The sequence below is a fragment of the Stylophora pistillata genome, chromosome 11 (assembly GCF_964205215.1).
Source record: "Stylophora pistillata chromosome 11, jaStyPist1.2, whole genome shotgun sequence".
Lineage (NCBI taxonomy): Eukaryota > Metazoa > Cnidaria > Anthozoa > Scleractinia > Pocilloporidae > Stylophora > Stylophora pistillata.
Window position 1 is genome coordinate 18,279,841 of NC_142529.1, and position 19,096 is coordinate 18,298,936.

General features: G+C 37.5%; 1 protein-coding gene and 1 long non-coding RNA gene across 2 annotated transcripts in view; one reads left to right on the forward strand and one right to left on the reverse strand.

The window, feature by feature from the left end:
• Positions 1-19,096, reverse strand: part of LOC111340084 (angiopoietin-related protein 7) — an 82,588-nt gene that overhangs the window by 60,035 nt on the left and 3,457 nt on the right. The gene's annotated exons all lie outside the window — the stretch shown is intronic.
• On the forward strand, positions 11,078-12,388 carry LOC148720426 (uncharacterized). The gene is made up of 3 exons (XR_015993439.1): positions 11,078-11,368; positions 11,817-12,017; positions 12,162-12,388. It is a non-coding gene; the product is annotated as an uncharacterized LOC148720426 (long non-coding RNA).

Here is a 19,096-nt window from a genome sequence, read left to right on the forward strand (position 1 = left end):
GAATCACAAACAAACTTCAGCTGAACTCAGATAAGTATAAAGAACTGTTGATCGACTTTAAAAGAACGCAACACCAGTTTTATGCGATTGCTATCAACTTTAAGGAACTTGAATGTATAAACAGTGTATAAGTGTTATGCGTAACAATAGCCAGCACCGTACAGCGTAACTGTCATATTTCTGACTTAGTAATAGTAGGCTAATAACAGGATGTTTTTTCTCATATTGCTTAAGGGCGCCGAAGTTCCGGCTCGTGATGTCATCAGTTTCTATCTTACTTGTATTGGACCTGTACTCCAATACTGTGCTCCTCTTTACCCTCATGCACCGCTTGATTATTTAAGCAACGAAATAGAACGTGTTAAAAAACGCACCTTACCTGTAATTTCACCTGGCCCGTCATATCTCGAAAGCCTTTCATTGATTAAGGTTACCGTTCACCTTCAGGGGTGTCTCACGTGCAATCGATGTAGCACGTCCGGCTTAAACTGTAGATATCTAAACCCCTATATCAGATTAGAGCTTATAGCACTGGCTATCGGACTATATCAGAAATTTTGAAGAAAATGAATTGTCGAATTTTTCACGACCTCTAAATGCGAGCACCTTTTGCACGCTACAAGTATAGCTAGTCAAAGGGAATTTGTTCGATTGCCCTCAAATTTTGACAGTAGTTATTTTTACATATAAAAAAACAAAACTGCTCTATGTTGTAAGCCATGATCGAGAGATATTTCAAAACTTCTGCAATTCGACCTCTGTTCTTTGCGATTGATAATGCAGAGTGGGCCTTTGGAAAGTTCTTACTGTTTGCAAGGTTAACAGTCGCATACAAAATTCATGAATTAGGAGATGGGAGAGCTCCCAACATCTTCACAGTATTAGTGATTTTCAAAAGCGTTCCGAGATCCTGTGCCACATTTTTCGATTTGCACACGATTAGTTATCAGAGTCGCTTTTAGTTCGTTCTTGCAGCTACAGAATTCAGCAGGAACAGCACTATACACTCATGATACTTGCTAGGGGAGCCATTTTATATGTTGATCTAGCTTGCCACTGACTCGACATGCACTGACATGCAGAAGCGAACTATAAATTACAAAATATGAGGGTAAATGAATGCAGATGTCGTATGTATGAAGGAAAATGAATATACACCTTATATAAATATGTAAATTGTATACTGGGACTCTTGGCGGGTATATGCGAGAGATATGTCTCGTTCCGCCTATATGTTTCTGAAACGGAGGTTTTTGAGCCCGTTGCACGATTCTAGCGTCTGAAATCATTATAAATGTCTGCCACTCAAAGCAAGGTCATATACTCATATCGCTCGACAGGAAGAGGTCACTCCGACTCTTTTTTCTTTTTTTTTTTTTTTTTTTTTTTCTTCTTCAATGTAGATGTTTTCTTGGAACTAAATAATGATGCGCCTGAGAAAAGAAGAAAGAAGAAAGAAAGAAAGATGATAACTCATCAAGCCCAGTAGCAAAGAGCGAGCTGCCATTTAGAGCAGATTTTACAGCCTCGTGTACCGCATAATTGAGAGGAAAAAGAAGAAAGAACCTCGAGGCCCGTTTCTTCAGCAAAATTGCACTAGTAATTCCTTAAATATAACTGTACCAAAACCTTCCAATTGAAAAACGAGGATTTCAGGGCCGTAGCCATCAAGTATCTTTAGCCATTTTTAAAAAAAACTGAGTGTACATGTTAATCTAGCTTGCCACTGACTCGATTTTGACCTTCCATTGTCATTGCAGAAGCGAATTACGAACTGACATAGCGAGTTCACTTTAATACAATTATTTCAATCAAACGATTCGGCAAAAAAAGCCGATTTTGGGATCGGAAATCGAATTGTACAGACCACGGTAGAAAAAAAAGTTATAGGCAATGACGAGTGTGAAGGGTCCACTTTGTTAGATAAGCAAATTGTGCTTTATTTAATCAGCATCGAAAACCATTACGAAACGTTCAGATGTCAACTTCTGTCCCCCGCCAATTGATGATACAGAGAACGCTATTCGAGAGGTCTTGAATCATGCAAAATTAAGTCTTGTTTGCAAATCATCATGGTATAACAAAGTTCCTACATCTGTTTGCCTGGTTAGTTGAAAAGCTCTCCCATTAAATGACGTTACGTTCTACAAAAAGCCCTATATTTGAAAAATTAAGAATAAGATGGAGCGCAGCGTATGCAGAAGTTTATAGATACAGTAAATTGTACATGCCAAAAATCCTTATGTCACATACCTCTTCCTTCTTGAATAAAACTCATTTTTATCTTATTTGGGTGTAATTCTTTGTATGTATGCAGCCATACACAGCCGAAAAGAAAATGAGAAACACTGCAGAAATTGTGGTGGCAAGCTTTTATAGCCTAATGGGACTCCACCTACCTGACAGAAGAACGTTCTCGTATGCGTTCTGCGAATAGTCCTTTATCTCTGCCTAATAACTCCTACATGGTCGGAGACATTAGTAATGGTACGAGAATTACTATGACGATGACCTGTTAAATGTTTATTGCTGGTATGTTTTCTGTGAATCACAAACAAACTTCAGCTGAACTCAGATAAGTTTAAAGAACTGTTGATCGACTTTAAAAGAACGCAACACCAGTTTTATGCGATTGCTATCAACTTTAAGGAACTTGAATGTATAAACAGTGTTAAAGTGTTATGCGTAACTATAGCCAGCACCGTACAGCGTAACTGTCATATTTCTGACGTAGGCTAATAAGAGGATGGTCTTTCTCATATTGCTTAAGGGCGCCGAAGTTCCGGCTCGTGATGTCATCAGTTTCTATCTTACTTGTATTGGACCTGTACTCCAATATTGTGCTCCTCTTTACCATCATGCACCGCTTGACTATTTAAGCAACGACATAGAACGTGTTCAAAAACGCACCCTACCTGTAATTTCACCTGGCCCATCATATCTCGACAGCCTTTCATTGATTAAGGTTACCGTGCACCTTCAGGGGTGTCTCACGTGCAATCGATGTAGCGCGTCCGGTTTAAACTGTAGATATCTAAACTCCTATATCAGATTAGAGCTTATAGGACTGGCTATCAGACTATATCAGAAATTTTGAAGAAAATGAATTGTCGAAATTTTCACTACTTCTAAATGCGAGCGCCCGAATCACCTTTTGAACGTTACAAGTATAGCTAGTCAAAGGGAATTTGTTCGAATGCCCTCAAATTTTGACAGTAGTTAGTTTTACATATAAACAACAAAAATATGTCTCCGAATTTATTATTTCTAAATAATTTTTTTCCAAGAGCGATTTTTGTATCACTCCACATTTTTTTTATTCCTATTTAGAAAATGTTCTGTAATTTTTTACTGAAATTGGATATGACAAATCGCAGACAGGCTTTTTTAGCGCTTTGGCGCCAGAAACGGAGGAACACATTAAATAAGCGAAAAAGAAAAATTCGCTATGACACGTACCATTGCAAGCCATTCGAGGAAAATAAATCTGCTTCATGCCATAACTACAAATTGATGAATAAATTTAACGAACTGCCAGTTTTTTTATCCGGCAACGCGAGAACGCAGCATCCGAAGTGAAAATTACCTGTATGATGCTACTAAATTGGGGAGCTGTAGCCTTCAGGTCGTCACATCTTTTTTCAAAACCGAATCAACTTTGCTTAACATTTCTTTAGGATAATTTCTGAATCAAACTGCCAACTGATTGCAATTAGAACGACTGACGCCCCTAAGAGCGTAAAGATTCGACTGCGTCAGACAACCTAACTGCTCTATGTTGTAAGCCATCATCGAGAGATATTTCAAAACTTCTGGAATTCGACCTCTCTTCTTTGCGATTGATAATGCAGAGTGGGCCTTTGGAAAGTTCTTACTGTTTGCAAGGTTAACAGTCGCATACAAAAATTCATGAATTAGGGGTTGGAACAGCTCACAACATCTTGACATTCACAAGCTTTACTGAGCTTTAAATGAAATGAATGAGTAGAAAGTCTTATATTTGAATAAAAAAAATCAAATCTAAGCACTGCTTCAGTTTTTGAAAAGAGTTTCTTTAAGATACGAATTATATACCAAACAGCCAGATTTCACATACCTCGTCGAGTGCCTCTCATTCTAATTCGTTTGGTGCTGTACGCAGTGTTATTGAGAGACGCTACCAAAAAATAAATTTTTTGATGACGACTGAAACGAAAATTGAGCAACTCTACAGAAAATGTGTTGTGGCAAGGTTTTGTCAAAACTGATTGAACTTAACCCTACCCTGGGCTTTCTGTACCCGACAGAGCTACGTGGACTTATGTTCTCTGCACCATGCCTTTTTTAAGTGGTCAGAGTCAAGTACTTCCGTTAACGCCAGAGACAATACTTATCGTGCTAATTTTATCGTGACGAGCGACCGGCTACATTGGCTACATTGTTTCAGATATTCTTTGATAAGTCACGTTCAGAAGGGCTCCAAGCGCGGTCAAAAATTGCACGAAATGCATTTCGAGATTACTCTCCATGCTTAAACGTGTGCAAGGGAGACTAATGTTTTGTTGAAGCATACATTTCACTTCCGCAGCAATGAAAGAAGATATACTTAACCGGATAACAAAATTTTTTTAGGACCAACCTTAGTTCGAGAACATGAAAGTTCGAGAGAATTGCTGAGGCTGAATTTGGGATTGGCTTCGACCTCGATATGTGATTTGCGATCTAATGGTGAAAATGTCGTTAATCTTCCATTTACCGGAAGCTGAAACTGTGAATAATTAGACTTGGTTCTATGAGGTCCGGCCTAACTCCTATTTATAGATATTTTAGGGCAGTCATTGCGTATCGGAACAGCGGTCTACAGATTATTGACTTTCTTTCATCTGTTGCATGAATGTCTTATTTCATCTGTTGCATGACTTTCTTTCATTTGTTGCATGAATAGCTAGCACTGTAAAATTTCACTTTTATACTTAAACGTTCTCAAAGCAAACCGTAGACGGTTTTTTTTAGAACAAACATTCCACTTCCGCGGCAGCGAAAGACGAGATTAATAATTGAATAGCAACAACTTTTTAGGGCCGACCTTTCTTCAAAGAGGTGTGAGTTCGTGAGAAGTGCGTATATTTTAGGGACAGAGCTTGTGATAGGTTTCGATGTTAACAATGAGACTTGTGATAAAATGTTGAAATGATACTTAATCTTCCATGCACTGGAATCTGAAAGGGTTTTGTGTAGTCTTAGGCCTAACCGGGCCACGAAGAAAGATTGAATGAAGGTAATTTCTATATTTCTCAGAGTTGTCATTGCAAATACCTCACTGGCCTACAAACGGTTGCTTTCCTTTCATCAGTTGTGTGAACAATTATGACACTGAAATGCAAAAAAATATTCCTTCTGATACACTAGGTTATTGCAATGTCGGCGATACAAAGTATGGCGGTTTAGTTATCAGCTAATGTTGACTCTAAGAAATCTCATTTGTCATCATTCAATTGTGTATTACAAACTCTTGAATGAAGACTACAAGACAAGCTCTGACCATGTTTTCAAAAGCGATTTTCAGTTCTAGTTGCGCAGCAATTGAAAATCGGAAATATCGTAAGAGCACCTACTTTTCAATCTCGCCTGAATTTCAATTCACTCAAAAGTGAGTTGGCAACGTTCAATGCAATTTTTTTTAAGGTGAAGCCACAAATTGAACTAGTCTGAAATTTGTTTCCGCTAATGAGCGAGAAGGAATTTGCGACCAATAATCTGATTAGGTCGCCAATTGGAAATAAAAAGGAGGGTCTATTTTAATCGTACCCGCAAAACAAACAAACAAATAATCAAACAGAAGAACACTAAAAAAGACAAAAAACGAAAACAGAAACGAAACAACACACGGCAAAAAATGAATGGGTTAAAAGCGTTTCACAACCTGAGAGCTTTTCTTCTCAAACATTTTCCGCCAGCCTGCCTTTCAAGAAGAATTTCCTTCCCCTCTAGTTCGAAAATGCCGAGTATTCTGCTATTTACTAACCCCTGAAGTTTCTTCCGCCATAACAACGATATAATTAATTTTCTTGCACGCCCTTTATAAACTACTACAATAAATAAATCATGATTTTACTTATAAAGAAAGAAACATAAGTTTTAAGTGGCTTAAAAAAGTCTGAAAAGAATGCACTCAAAGTTGTTAGGCAAGACTTTGTCGTCGCATGAGCAAGGTCACAGGTTAATTAACTAATTCCTATAATTCCCACAATTATGAAATGCAACTTTACTTCTCTGGGGACGTCTTCCCTTGCATCAAACGATTACGTAAAGCGGAACTAGTAAATCAATTAATAAGTTAAATCTTCCAAGTAAACTTTAATCTATTTTTATTTTTCGAAACAATGTTAGTTCTATTTCTGAGTAAGTTTTTGTACATCAAGTGGTCAATTATGGCAGAATTTGGCAAACCTAGATTTTCGCTCGCCCTCTTAATAGGCGTTTGCATCCGACATGCAGAAAAAAAAAGAACTAACTGGAAGAAAAAACTTGATAAGCCTGAGCTATAAATAATTCAATAACTATTCATAGACATGCATATAACAAAAGCATTTTCTTTTTTATTAGGTGTACCAATGTTCTTGTTATCAACATTGAGAAGGAGCTAAGGAAAATGTCCTAAGATATTGAAAAAGTCAGAACGATTGATTGACTCGCGGTAAAAATATATGCGTGCTGAGATTTCCGAGACTTGAGTGTGCTTCATCAAGAATTATTTGTGTTAATCTCCGTAACCTAAGACTAAGCAACTATATATTTTGGTTGAGTTATCTGCACGTGCGGTCTTTATTCAAGAGTGTCTGATAATAGAACAGAATTAGGATGATGCATATGAATGTGACATCACGCTATTTTTAAGTATCAGATATTAACGAAGAAAACAGCTTTAAGGCTCCTGTTTATTAGAAGGAATTTTTCGATGCAAATTGATTTTATTTGCACTTTTTATTGATATTCGTGCATCTGACAAAGGAAAATATCTCACTTGGGGGCCGATGATGTATTATGTTATCACTATGCTCAATATTCTAAACCGAACAGGAAACCTTAGAATTCTACTTTGCTTCACAACCTTGAGAATTAACTGACACTTTCACCACCTAATCTTGGGTCTCATTCTTGACATCGATAACCCATCCCAAATTCCGACTCTGCGCTATACGCTGTCCTCACGAATTTCCGCGTGGAGGGTCAAAGATGTAGTATGGAATTACATGGCTATTTAACAACAGGAAAACTCCTAATTATTCTTTTTTATTTTCGTAGCTTTGACGATTTATTCGCCGACACCGTCACTATTTAATCTTACAAAATAACGGTTACGTAATAGAAGAGTTGACTTGTTCTCTCTCCACATTCACGACCCCACAAGCTTTATAGCTTTGAAAATCATCTTTTATACGCTAGATCAGGGACAATTAGCTCTTGTTAACATGGTGACAGAAGTAAACTTGGCCCTTAAAAGGTTCATGTATGCGGACACACGAACTGCACTCTATTAAGATCAGGAAGGTCAAAGGCGTCATTTCCGTACATAGAATAACTAAGGTGTTCATTTTGTGTTTTGTAGTCGAGCGGATGCAAGAGAGGGACGGGCGATAAACGCCATTCACGCATTTCACACAATTCACGAAATCTGCGCAACTCAAGAGATTCACATAATTAATGCAATTCATGAAATTGAAAGATAGTATACTTGACTGAACAACGAAAAATCTGGAGGGCTGATCTCTGATTTGTTTCAAGATGTGCAAAAGTTTGTGAGAACTACGTCAGTTGTAGGGTACAGTAAGAATTTGGGCTTGGTTTTCGATGTCAGTCTTGGAATCCATGAAATGCAACTTTACTTCTCTAGGGACGTCTTCCCTTGCATCAAACGATTACGTAAAGCGGAACTAGTAAATCAATTAATAAGTTAATCTTCCAAGTAAACTTTAATCTATTTTTATTTTTCGAAACAATGTTAGTTCTATTTCTGAGTAAGTTTTTGTACATCAAGTGGTCAATTATGGCAGAATTTGGCAAACCTAGATTTTCGCTCGCCCTCTTAATAGGCGTAATAAACTTCAGGGGTTAGTAAATAGCAGAATACTCGGCATTTTCGAACTAGAGGGGAAGGAAATTCTTCTTGAAAGGCAGGCTGGCGGAAAATGTTTGAGAAGAAAAGCTCTCAGGTTGTGAAACGCTTTTAACCCATTCATTTTTTGCCGTGTGTTGTTTCGTTTCTGTTTTCGTTTTTTGTCTTTTTTAGTGTTCTTCTGTTTGATTGTTTGTTTGTTTGTTTTGCGGGTACGATTAAAATAGACCCTCCTTTTTATTTCCAATTAGTGACCTAATCAGATTATTGGTCGCAAATTCCTTCTCGCTCATTAGCGGAAACAAATTTCAGACTAGTTCAATTTGTGGCTTCACCTTAAAAAAAATTGCATTGAACGTTGCCAACTCACTTTTGAGTGAATTGAAATTCAGGCGAGATTGAAAAGTAGGTGCTCTCACGATATTTCCGATTTTCAATTGCTGCGCAACTAGAACTGAAAATCGCTTTTGAAAACATGGTCAGAGCTTGTCTTGTAGTCTTCATTCAAGAGTTTGTAATACACAATTGAATGATGACAAATGAGATTTCTTAGAGTCAACATTAGCTGATAACTAAACCGCCATACTTTGTATCGCCGACATTGCAATAACCTAGTGTATCAGAAGGAATATTTTTTTGCATTTCAGTGTCATAATTGTTCACACAACTGATGAAAGGAAAGCAACCGTTTGTAGGCCAGTGAGGTATTTGCAATGACAACTCTGAGAAATATAGAAATTACCTTCATTCAATCTTTCTTCGTGGCCCGGTTAGGCCTAAGACTACACAAAACCCTTTCAGATTCCAGTGCATGGAAGATTAAGTATCATTTCAACATTTTATCACAAGTCTCATTGTTAACATCGAAACCTATCACAAGCTCTGTCCCTAAAATATACGCACTTCTCACGAACTCACACCTCTTTGAAGAAAGGTCGGCCCTAAAAAGTTGTTGCTATTCAATTATTAATCTCGTCTTTCGCTGCCGCGGAAGTGGAATGTTTGTTCTAAAAAAAACCGTCTACGGTTTGCTTTGAGAACGTTTAAGTATAAAAGTGAAATTTTACAGTGCTAGCTATTCATGCAACAAATGAAAGAAAGTCATGCAACAGATGAAATAAGACATTCATGCAACAGATGAAAGAAAGTCAATAATCTGTAGACCGCTGTTCCGATACGCAATGACTGCCCTAAAATATCTATAAATAGGAGTTAGGCCGGACCTCATAGAACCAAGTCTAATTATTCACAGTTTCAGCTTCCGGTAAATGGAAGATTAACGACATTTTCACCATTAGATCGCAAATCACATATCGAGGTCGAAGCCAATCCCAAATTCAGCCTCAGCAATTCTCTCGAACTTTCATGTTCTCGAACTAAGGTTGGTCCTAAAAAAATTTTGTTATCCGGTTAAGTATATCTTCTTTCATTGCTGCGGAAGTGAAATGTATGCTTCAACAAAACATTAGTTTCCCTTGCACACGTTTAAGCATGGAGAGTAATCTCGAAATGCATTTCGTGCAATTTTTGACCGCGCTTGGAGCCCTTCTGAACGTGACTTATCAAAGAATATCTGAAACAATGTAGCCAATGTAGCCGGTCGCTCGTCACGATAAAATTAGCACGATAAGTATTGTCTCTGGCGTTAACGGAAGTACTTGACTCTGACCACTTAAAAAAGGCATGGTGCAGAGAACATAAGTCCACGTAGCTCTGTCGGGTACAGAAAGCCCAGGGTAGGGTTAAGTTCAATCAGTTTTGACAAAACCTTGCCACAACACATTTTCTGTAGAGTTGCTCAATTTTCGTTTCAGTCGTCATCAAAAATTTTATTTTTCGGTAGCGTCTCTCAATAACACTGCGTACAGCACCAAACGAATTAGAATGAGAGGCACTCGACGAGGTATGTGAAATCTGGCTGTTTGGTATATAATTCGACCCCACAAGCTTTATAGCTTTGAAAATCATCTTTTTTAAATAAAGATTATGTATGTATGTACAACTGAAACACCCGGTTCACTCGGAGGAAATGGGCTCAGCCAGGAGAAAGAAATTCCATCGCTGGGCTCAGCCAACTTCAAAATACATTCTCAGCATTCTCGTTGTGAAGTATTCCCAAAATTTCAATTCGGTCGTTCTGTCACCATGTTAACAAGAGCTAATTGTCCCTGATCTAGCGTTTGATCGTGACCATAGTTGATCTAGACCATAGTTAATCGTTACCATAGTCAATCGTGACTTAAGTATTGTGCCAATCGTTTCATCATGGCTTCATCGAGGAAAAATAATATGTTAACTGATGTGAAAAGATTCATTTTGTCTCGGTATTTGGACCAAGGCATGACTGGAAAGGGTCAAGCCCACAACGATGTCATCGAACAGGCCAGTGCAGAAGCTAAAGTGGCTGAGGAAACTGTAAAGGTAAGACTTGCATTGGTTAAAATGCTTTTATAGATTCCATATAATTATATTAGATAGTAGCTTAAACATGAAATGTTGCTTGGGTCCTTTTCTGTGATCTCGCTGGTAAAGCGTGTGACTCGGACCCTTTTACTGGTGGTTGCCGCGAATGTCACGCACCGTAGTAAAATCTTCCAAGCGCTTTTCGTATAAGATAAATAAGTTATACACTTTTAAATTCAATAAAAACCGATTCGATTTACTTATTTAGTTCTTTATTAGTTACTGAATAGTTAGAGTTGGATTTGGAAGCGAACGAAAGAAGAGAAAATCAGCGGCAAGTTCGACTTCAAGATACCGCACCGCCAGCAAAAAGCCTAAAAAGCATCCCCCTACATACGAGCTCTCACGTCATACATTAACTTTTGTAATGAGCTATTGAACAAAGGTAAAAGTGAATGAAATATTCTTCTACGCTACATATAATATTACGAAAAAACAACACAGAAGTTAAACATCCGTTTTGAACTTGATGTTTCTTTTCAAAGTGAGATTAATCCAAGCTATGCTTGATCGAGTAGGGTTCTTGTCCTTTAGAAATTGGATAATAGTAGTTTAGAACTAAACAAAAGACTAATTAAACTAAACGCTCATGCACACTTTGTATTTAAATTCTAGATCAGTGTCGAAACCTTTCTATGGTAGAAAGAAATTCGTTTGCCGCCAAAGAGTGGGCGGAACTCACTGATGAAGAAAAAAATGTATATAAGAGTTCGCGCGAAAAAAAATTATATAAGTTTGAATAATATAGTGGGCGAGTTGAATCCCGAAGATAAAGGACCGTCAAAAAGATGAGGTCAAATAATTAAACTGGTGAGTCATATTATATTGATTTGCAATTCCTCGATGTTTGACGAGAATCAAAATATTATATTCCACATTGACTCTGTTTATTAATCAGCTCTCAAAATACATAAAAAAACACGGGTCCGGGCAAAATGTGAAAAGTTAAATCTTCAAATCCCCACATCAATAAATCCCGTAAGTAATTGAGCATGTAAATTTGTTCATAAAAAACGAACAAAGAGAAAAAATCCGTATGAATATGGTAAAAAAAAAAGATTGAAGGGTAGAAAGTTTGGTAACAGGAAGAAAGAAGGAAAAAAGAATAAAAATAGTTGCAGAATTAAATCTTTGATCGTTGAATTGTTAAATTATTTCATGTCAGCTTAAATAAGCTTCTTGTTAACTCCATCATTATTTCATAATGCTGAAAATACATTGGCCTGTTCATTTGAAACTGTTGAACTGTCTATTATAGGTAAACATTCTCGATGGATATGGCTGTTGCACCGTGGTACTACAAAAAGATCCTAAATGACAGTTGTTTTGTTTTGGATCCCCTGCAGGTAAAGACTTTTTGTCAAGGAATCCCGAGTGAACCGGGTGACTGAAAGGCCAATTCAGTTCACAGAGTGAGCTCTAAATAGATGACTTGGATGAATCAAGTTAATGAAACAAGGTAAGATAGGTACTAATCTGTAAACCGATAAATCTAGTGGAGCCATTGAATATCTCATTTGTCGCCTCGGTGAATGTGATGGATTTCCGTGCGTAATATATCACAATGATTACTGATTGGTGTTTTCCTTCCTAATTTGAACAGAACTGCTGTTTAAAGAGGTCAGACGAAAGCTCTGTGTCTCCAAAGAACTGGTTTTAAAAGGACTTCCTCCTAATGTTTTCTGACTATAATCTCCTGTTGCTCCAATGTGTGGCCAAAGCGAATTTGTCTTTACAATATCAATGCATTTTTAAAACAGAAAATTGAGTAAAATATAAAGTGAAATATAAGCAAAGAACTGACTTTTGAATCTGAGGATTAAAGTTGAAAGCTGCAAAATAAATATCGATGGCTTTTCTGAAACTTCAAGGAGTATTTGACGGTAGTACTGTGTTCCACCCAGACCTGTCGTGTATACAAGTTAGTTAAACAGCTGCGAATATACGTGTTTTTTCTTCTTTAGTAGTGTAATCAAATTATTTTCTAGAGGTAACATTAAACTGTCTTTATAAATCCTCGCACTATATTGTCAGCTCAAACTAACAGTGAAGTATACCCTACTCTTACATTATTCAACCTTAACTTTCGCGCTCTTGTCGGCTGAACCGAACAATAATCTGTTTACGGAACTTATTCAGCATTTAACAAACTTTCCCGCTAAAGTCGCCCGAGCCAAAAAATAACTTATTCACGCGACCAGTTCAACGTTTGAACTTCAAAAATTGTCAGTCAAACCAAACAAAGAACTGTTGGCTGGTTTAGCAATAAGTAAAAATTTTAACAGATGTCAGGACGTGTAACTCAGTGGCTCTGAGGGAAAAAGAAAACATGCTCTGAAATGAGTTTAAAACAGTTACGTAACTACGCTGTCAAGTTCACACGTTTTCTTTTGTATAGTATTAAATACATTAATCAGTAGTTTTACTAGCAACCTTTGTGGCTTCCCTTGGTGTTGATGTATGGGATCCCATGAAAATGGGTTCCCACTCCACCGCTGAGCAATCTCGCTATCAGTGGGTAAAAAAGGAACAAAGCGTATGCAAGGGTGGGAATGAGTGTGCAAATTGAACATAAAAGTTAGGTGTTAAAATTGAGGGAGCGACTTCTGTAACAACAGCACGCTCCTAAACTCAATTTAAAATTGTAAACAAATATATGTTATATATCATGAAAACAAAAAAAAAAAATTAAATAAAATCAAAATAAAATAAAATAAGATGAAGCTGACTTACGTAACTATGCTGTCAAGTTCACACGTTTTCCCGCCGATACTTTCTGCTATTCTTCTAGTAATTCCGAGGAAGTCAATTCCAAAGGGGATTTTTCCAGTTGTTTGTCGATAGAAATTATACCTGTCATACATGTTCTGTAATGGAATGATCTATGGCCGTTTATTTTGACCGATCTTTTGACCTTTCACTAACTTCTCAAGACAAAAGTAATTTCTCTTAACTCTTCATCAGCGTTATCCAGCGCACTATATTGCCGTGACTAAATATGATTTCTCTCGTCACTACTGAACCGGGTGCAATGAAGGGGAACGTGAAGTAGGGTCGAGGAGAACAGACCACCTCATACACTTTTTCTTCAAGTAAGATGATAGAATCGGAAAGGCTAATCTTAGTCGATTATATTTCGAAATAAATCTTACGCTTAAAGTTAAATCTCTGAATACAACCTTCGAAAAGACATTATTCATAACGACCAGCCATACCAGCGGAAAAAAGGAAAAAGTCGAAGAGGATGAAGATTAATGTAATAGTGCCGTAGTTCAGATTTATGAAAATGAAAAGCTAAAATATGACGTTTGAGCCCAAATTGGCAAATAAATAATGAAATAGCATAGCTACGGACTGAATAAATTCATGACTTACGAATGAGTCGAAAGAAACAGTTCATAACTTTTGGTTTCTACCGACCTCGTCACGCTTATAATAGTATTCAGCTTCATCCAAACTGCTCGTGTTACCAAGTGAACCGTTTTGTTACGCGCTTGCGGAAAAAATCTCATTTTCACAAAAGTTAAGGTGAGAACTGAATTAGTTAGTTGGGATAGAAGAGATATATAAAGTTAAGCGGATAGTGATTAAAAGTATATAGGTGAAATAAAGCAGTAAATGGTTTGAACCCGGGGGTAACATGTGAAGGTGTAGTCTGTTCGTCCGGGTGAGTGTAGTCCCGAGAAGGACTGTTGTCGGTGGTAGTGACTGACGTTTCGACAACCCTTGCGGAAGTCATCATCAGAGTCAAGTGAAACGTCAGTCACTACCACCGACAACAGTCCTTCTCAGGACTACACTCACCCGGACGATAAGACTACACCTTCATAGGTGAAATAAGTTAAATATAAGACGAAAAAATCAAAGAAATATCATATTTATATGTCACAAGCGTGAGGGAAAGGAAAATATTGAGTTTTTATTGAAGATTCGAATCTCTGAACTTCGGATCTTACGATGAGAATCTCTACCATAGATTGACAGGACACTCTTTAATGAGTCAAGATATAAACATGGTTTATATGACATAGGAGTCATTGTCCAAATCGTCATGTCTGAAAATAGATAGATAAAGGGAGTAAGTTTCGAGGTCCTTCGTCAAATGAAGAAATTCAAAAGAGGACATCTGCAGGTTTAGGGATTGAATCCTTAAAAAGACTCAGATTTATTCTTTATTATATAATCGTGACAAACGAACCAAACTGTCTTCAATTCGATCAACGAACAAGCAAAGTATTTCGTCGCTTTCTTTTATTGTTATATTATACGGTAGAAAAATGTTTACAATGCTGACTTTAGATACAAATAATAGACCTTGGGGCAGCTGATTTATCTGCCTATGAGGGATCTATGAAACTACAATATGGTTGATTCCAGCATATATGACCGGCGCTTGTCACAAACGAATCTTAGTATATGACCTCCTTTACCGCAATTGTACGCAGAATCCGGGAACATTGCGGCTCTAAAACCCGTAAGAGAGAGTCAGATTTCTCTCACACTTTCACAGCTTGCAGAATTCTGCTTCGGTAACATTTTTCTTAAAGATTTTTTTTAAGATACGTTAAGTGTTTCTTAAAACAGAGATGTTTCTTCAAAGACCTTGTCCGTAGCTAAGAATTCTCCAAGAAGTGCACGAATTTTATTCGGCCGGTGCAAACTGTCGACATTTTCTCTATTAAACGCGTTACGCTTTGAATCTGTTTTTCTATAGTTTCGACGAGAAGTCACGTACCCTTCTTGGAAAAGAGCCTTTCAGAGTTTTTCTGCGAGCAATCTTCAGGTGAGGAAGGCTAATGCAGGTTGTCGTAACGGTTTTCCACAGCAAATATAACGGAAATAACTGCTAGCTTGATGGCACCTCCGTCCAGTTTTAAATATAACCCGGCGGTGATCAATCGATAACACCATCGAGATTGCCCGCAACGTCTGTGTATATGTTTCACCGCAAACATCTTTGTATAGAATAGGCTCTTTGCAGGACTTAATCACGTGCTTGGATACCACATAGCAACGCATTGCTGGTGAGCAAGCAAACCAAGTTCGTTTCGCTTGAGTTGATCACCACGATGAGCGGGACGCTGGTTTGCTTGCTCACCAGCAATGCGTTGCTATGTGGTATCCAAGCACGTGATAGAGTCCTGCAAAGAGCCTATTGGGCGCGTCATTTATACGAAATAAGTTCACCATTATTATTTTAAGAACTTTCATGTGGCTGACGAGATGAAAGCGGGTGAGTGAAAGTTTGAGGAAATCCCAACGCTTTTCATGGGAAAGACTTTTATTTTATGTACTGGTTTTTTAGCTCTACAACATCCACACGAGCTTAAAATGGACCATTTCTTAAAAATACTTATGTAAATCCAACATTGTATTACGAGAATTATAGAAAAACCCAAAAAAAAAAAAAAATATTAGCCTTTTATTATCTGAAGATCGATCTTACAGAGCCGTTTCCTCAGACAAACCTTTAGGCTAAATCGTCCTGAAAGTGACGTGAAATTCACATCTTACCAAATCTTATCCTCGATACTTTCCACTTTAAAGGGAAAGTACGGTCTAGAAAAAGTTTTCTTCCTCAGCTTTCAGACGGCTTCGAACTTTATTGAAAATAAAGATCACCGTATCCCATCAAGAACTAAACCGACGCCATATTGCCCCTTAGTGTAGTAGGAAAAGAGCGCTGGTATACCTCAACTTTGCAAGTTTTCCTGTCTTGTTTAGTATAGAAATAAAGGTCTCGATTTCGTCTTTCCTGCTGTTTTAGTCTGAAGCTTTCAGAGACTATCCCATAAGCACCAGAAAGCTTGGAAAAGTCGCATGAGAAGGACCTGTTGAGTAGTTCCCAGGTTTTTGACAATATATACGGTCAACTACGCCATTCAGGCTTCAGTTGTGTGACCAGTAAGTCTTGACAGCTGACCGGCGCGTTTAAGTTGAAATTAAGAATCATTAAGGTATATATAAAGAGAATCAAGTAATAATGTTTTATCCAATATCATATAGGATCGTCTTCTTGTAAATAAAGAAATCAGTTGAATTTTTACCGTGGGTTTTTTTAGGTTGTGGATTTTTTTTTTTTTTTATTAGAAATTTCAAGAGAAAATTTTCCAAGCTCTTTTGCACAGCTAAAGATAGTTTTCCAGTTTGAGCTCCTGGAAATTTCCATCCTGTCGCTTAGCATTCTTGTCAGCGGTTCACCCGTGAGACATACAAAATCAACTCACCTCTGCATGTTGAATGAAAGCAACTTTGTTACAGAACGTAGCCTGGAACTTGATCTCCCTAACAAATTAAAGTACAGACTTCCTACTCTAAGATTGAACAAGCACCTTATGGGAAGTTAATATATGATAGGAGGGGTCTACAGCTACAACTCTGGGGTATGACACCAGATAAACAGAAGTACAGTTCTACATCAATTTTGTTCTGCTATTTCTTAGCAATGAATTGTGGGTCCTGTTTGAGTCCTGAATCATTTAACGACAAAGGCTTCGTTAGTAAAGTGTCACATTGCGTTTGTTTGTGGTGATAAATTAAAAATGGCAATTATTATTGAATCTAGGCATATTTTTATTTGGTCGCACTAGATATAACATGACGTATAATCATTTCATGAATTGTAAGTCATTGGATTATATCTACTGGATAAGCCACCCAAATTGTAAAGATATGCTTTATCAAAATGCATATTAAACACGTTTTACCCTGTACTGAATGATTACTTTATGTTCACCTTCAAGATGTGCTTGTCATGATCAAGGCTGAGAACTTATTCTTGGGTCCGTTTATCGCTTCGGAAAAGTTAGCAAGCCGTGCGAGAGGAAAACTATTGCAGAAATTATTTGTCATGTTGTTTAATTTTTTTGTTCTCGCCCACATCTTTGTTAGACTCTGAATTAACAATATTAATTTTCTAGTTTGGTAGGAAACTATCGAGCTGTTGTATTATTGGTCGACTTCACTGAAGCAATATGTTATTTATCGCAAGAGACAACAAGAGATGAACTCGTAGTACGGATGTCCGTTTGAGTTGTACTGAATGGGGCCAGCTCTGGAAGAAAACATGGAAAAATATTTGTAACGAACATCACTATTTGAAAATCGCCGGGTAAGCGAATTCTGTCTTTTTTTCGCGCGAGATTTTTCCAGGTTAAAATGTGTACTGATGAATTTCATTGAAAAGTAGAGCGTGTGACTAAAATCAGAGAGCGGATATCTTTATAGACCCACGGCAAGTTATTTTCGGGTACCATAAGTGCCATTTAAGAACAGTAAAATGGTGACCGTTGTTCAAAATGAACTTAATCATGAAAAAAAAATGATAGAATGTGATAATTTTTTTAATCAAGTCTGGGAAGTTGAAATAATTAATAATTAATAATAATAATAATAATAATAATAATAATATAATAATAATAATAATAATAATAATAATAATAATAATAATTATTATTATTATTATTACTATTATTAATTGTTAAATCAATAATTATTAATTTTGGCAGCCGTAAGATCGTTTGAAGAGCTAGCCATACGAAATGGACGCCACTCCATCATTAAAGATGCTAAGAAGTATGCAGAGGAGCTGGATCTACAGCTCTTGCTAAATTTCCCTTACGCGGTTGCTGTTTCCGATGGCAAAGAAGTCGAAGCTAAGAAGGTAAAGCAGGCAATCTACAAAGCCCGCCAGCGGGAGATACAAGCAAAGGTAACTGAGGAGAGATGGCAAGGAAAACTTATCAAGAACAGATGGGACTACGAGAAAGTTAAACTGGAGGAATGCTTTGAGTTGCTTTCTTCGTGGAAGAATACCCCAACGCATACCATCGCGAGAGTACAAGAGCTCTACCAACAGCTGTTACCTACCAGGGTTTATTATAACAGAAAAAGAAAATCACAAGTCACCGATGAAAAATGCCGCCTATGCGGGGATTCCCTGGAGAATGTGCAGCACATTTTATCTGGATGTAGTGCATTAGCATAGACTAAGTACCTACAGAGGCATAACAATGCTCTCAAGATCTTATTCTTTGATATCCTCAGATTTTTGGATCTCATTACTAAAGTTGAACCGTGGTTCTCACAAGTCACCCCCAAGCCGTTGTATGAAAATGAGCATGCGACCGCAGCCTTCTAGGACGTCCCGTTATTCGCTGACACAACTCAAGTAAAAGCTAATAGAATCGACGCCACAGTCATTGACCAGACAAGCAAGCAAGTCAGAGTGATTGAAATGAGCTGTCTATAGCTGGAGAACAGAGAGTCTAAAGATTTTGAGAAGAAAACGAAGTACAGTCAACTGAGGCTGGAGCTGACGAACCGATACCCTTAGTACAAGGTCAATCAGTATAACATTATCATCATGGGATGTCCTTGGGGCTGCTCGAAAGGGGTTGAAAGAAATATTAAAGAGCTTGTAGCAGACAAGCGTGAATCAATTATACAGCAAATGCAAAGGGTATCCTGTCTATTTCATTACACATTGCTACAAATGCAATGTTCAAGCTGAGCGTTTAGATATCTTTAGGAATTTTG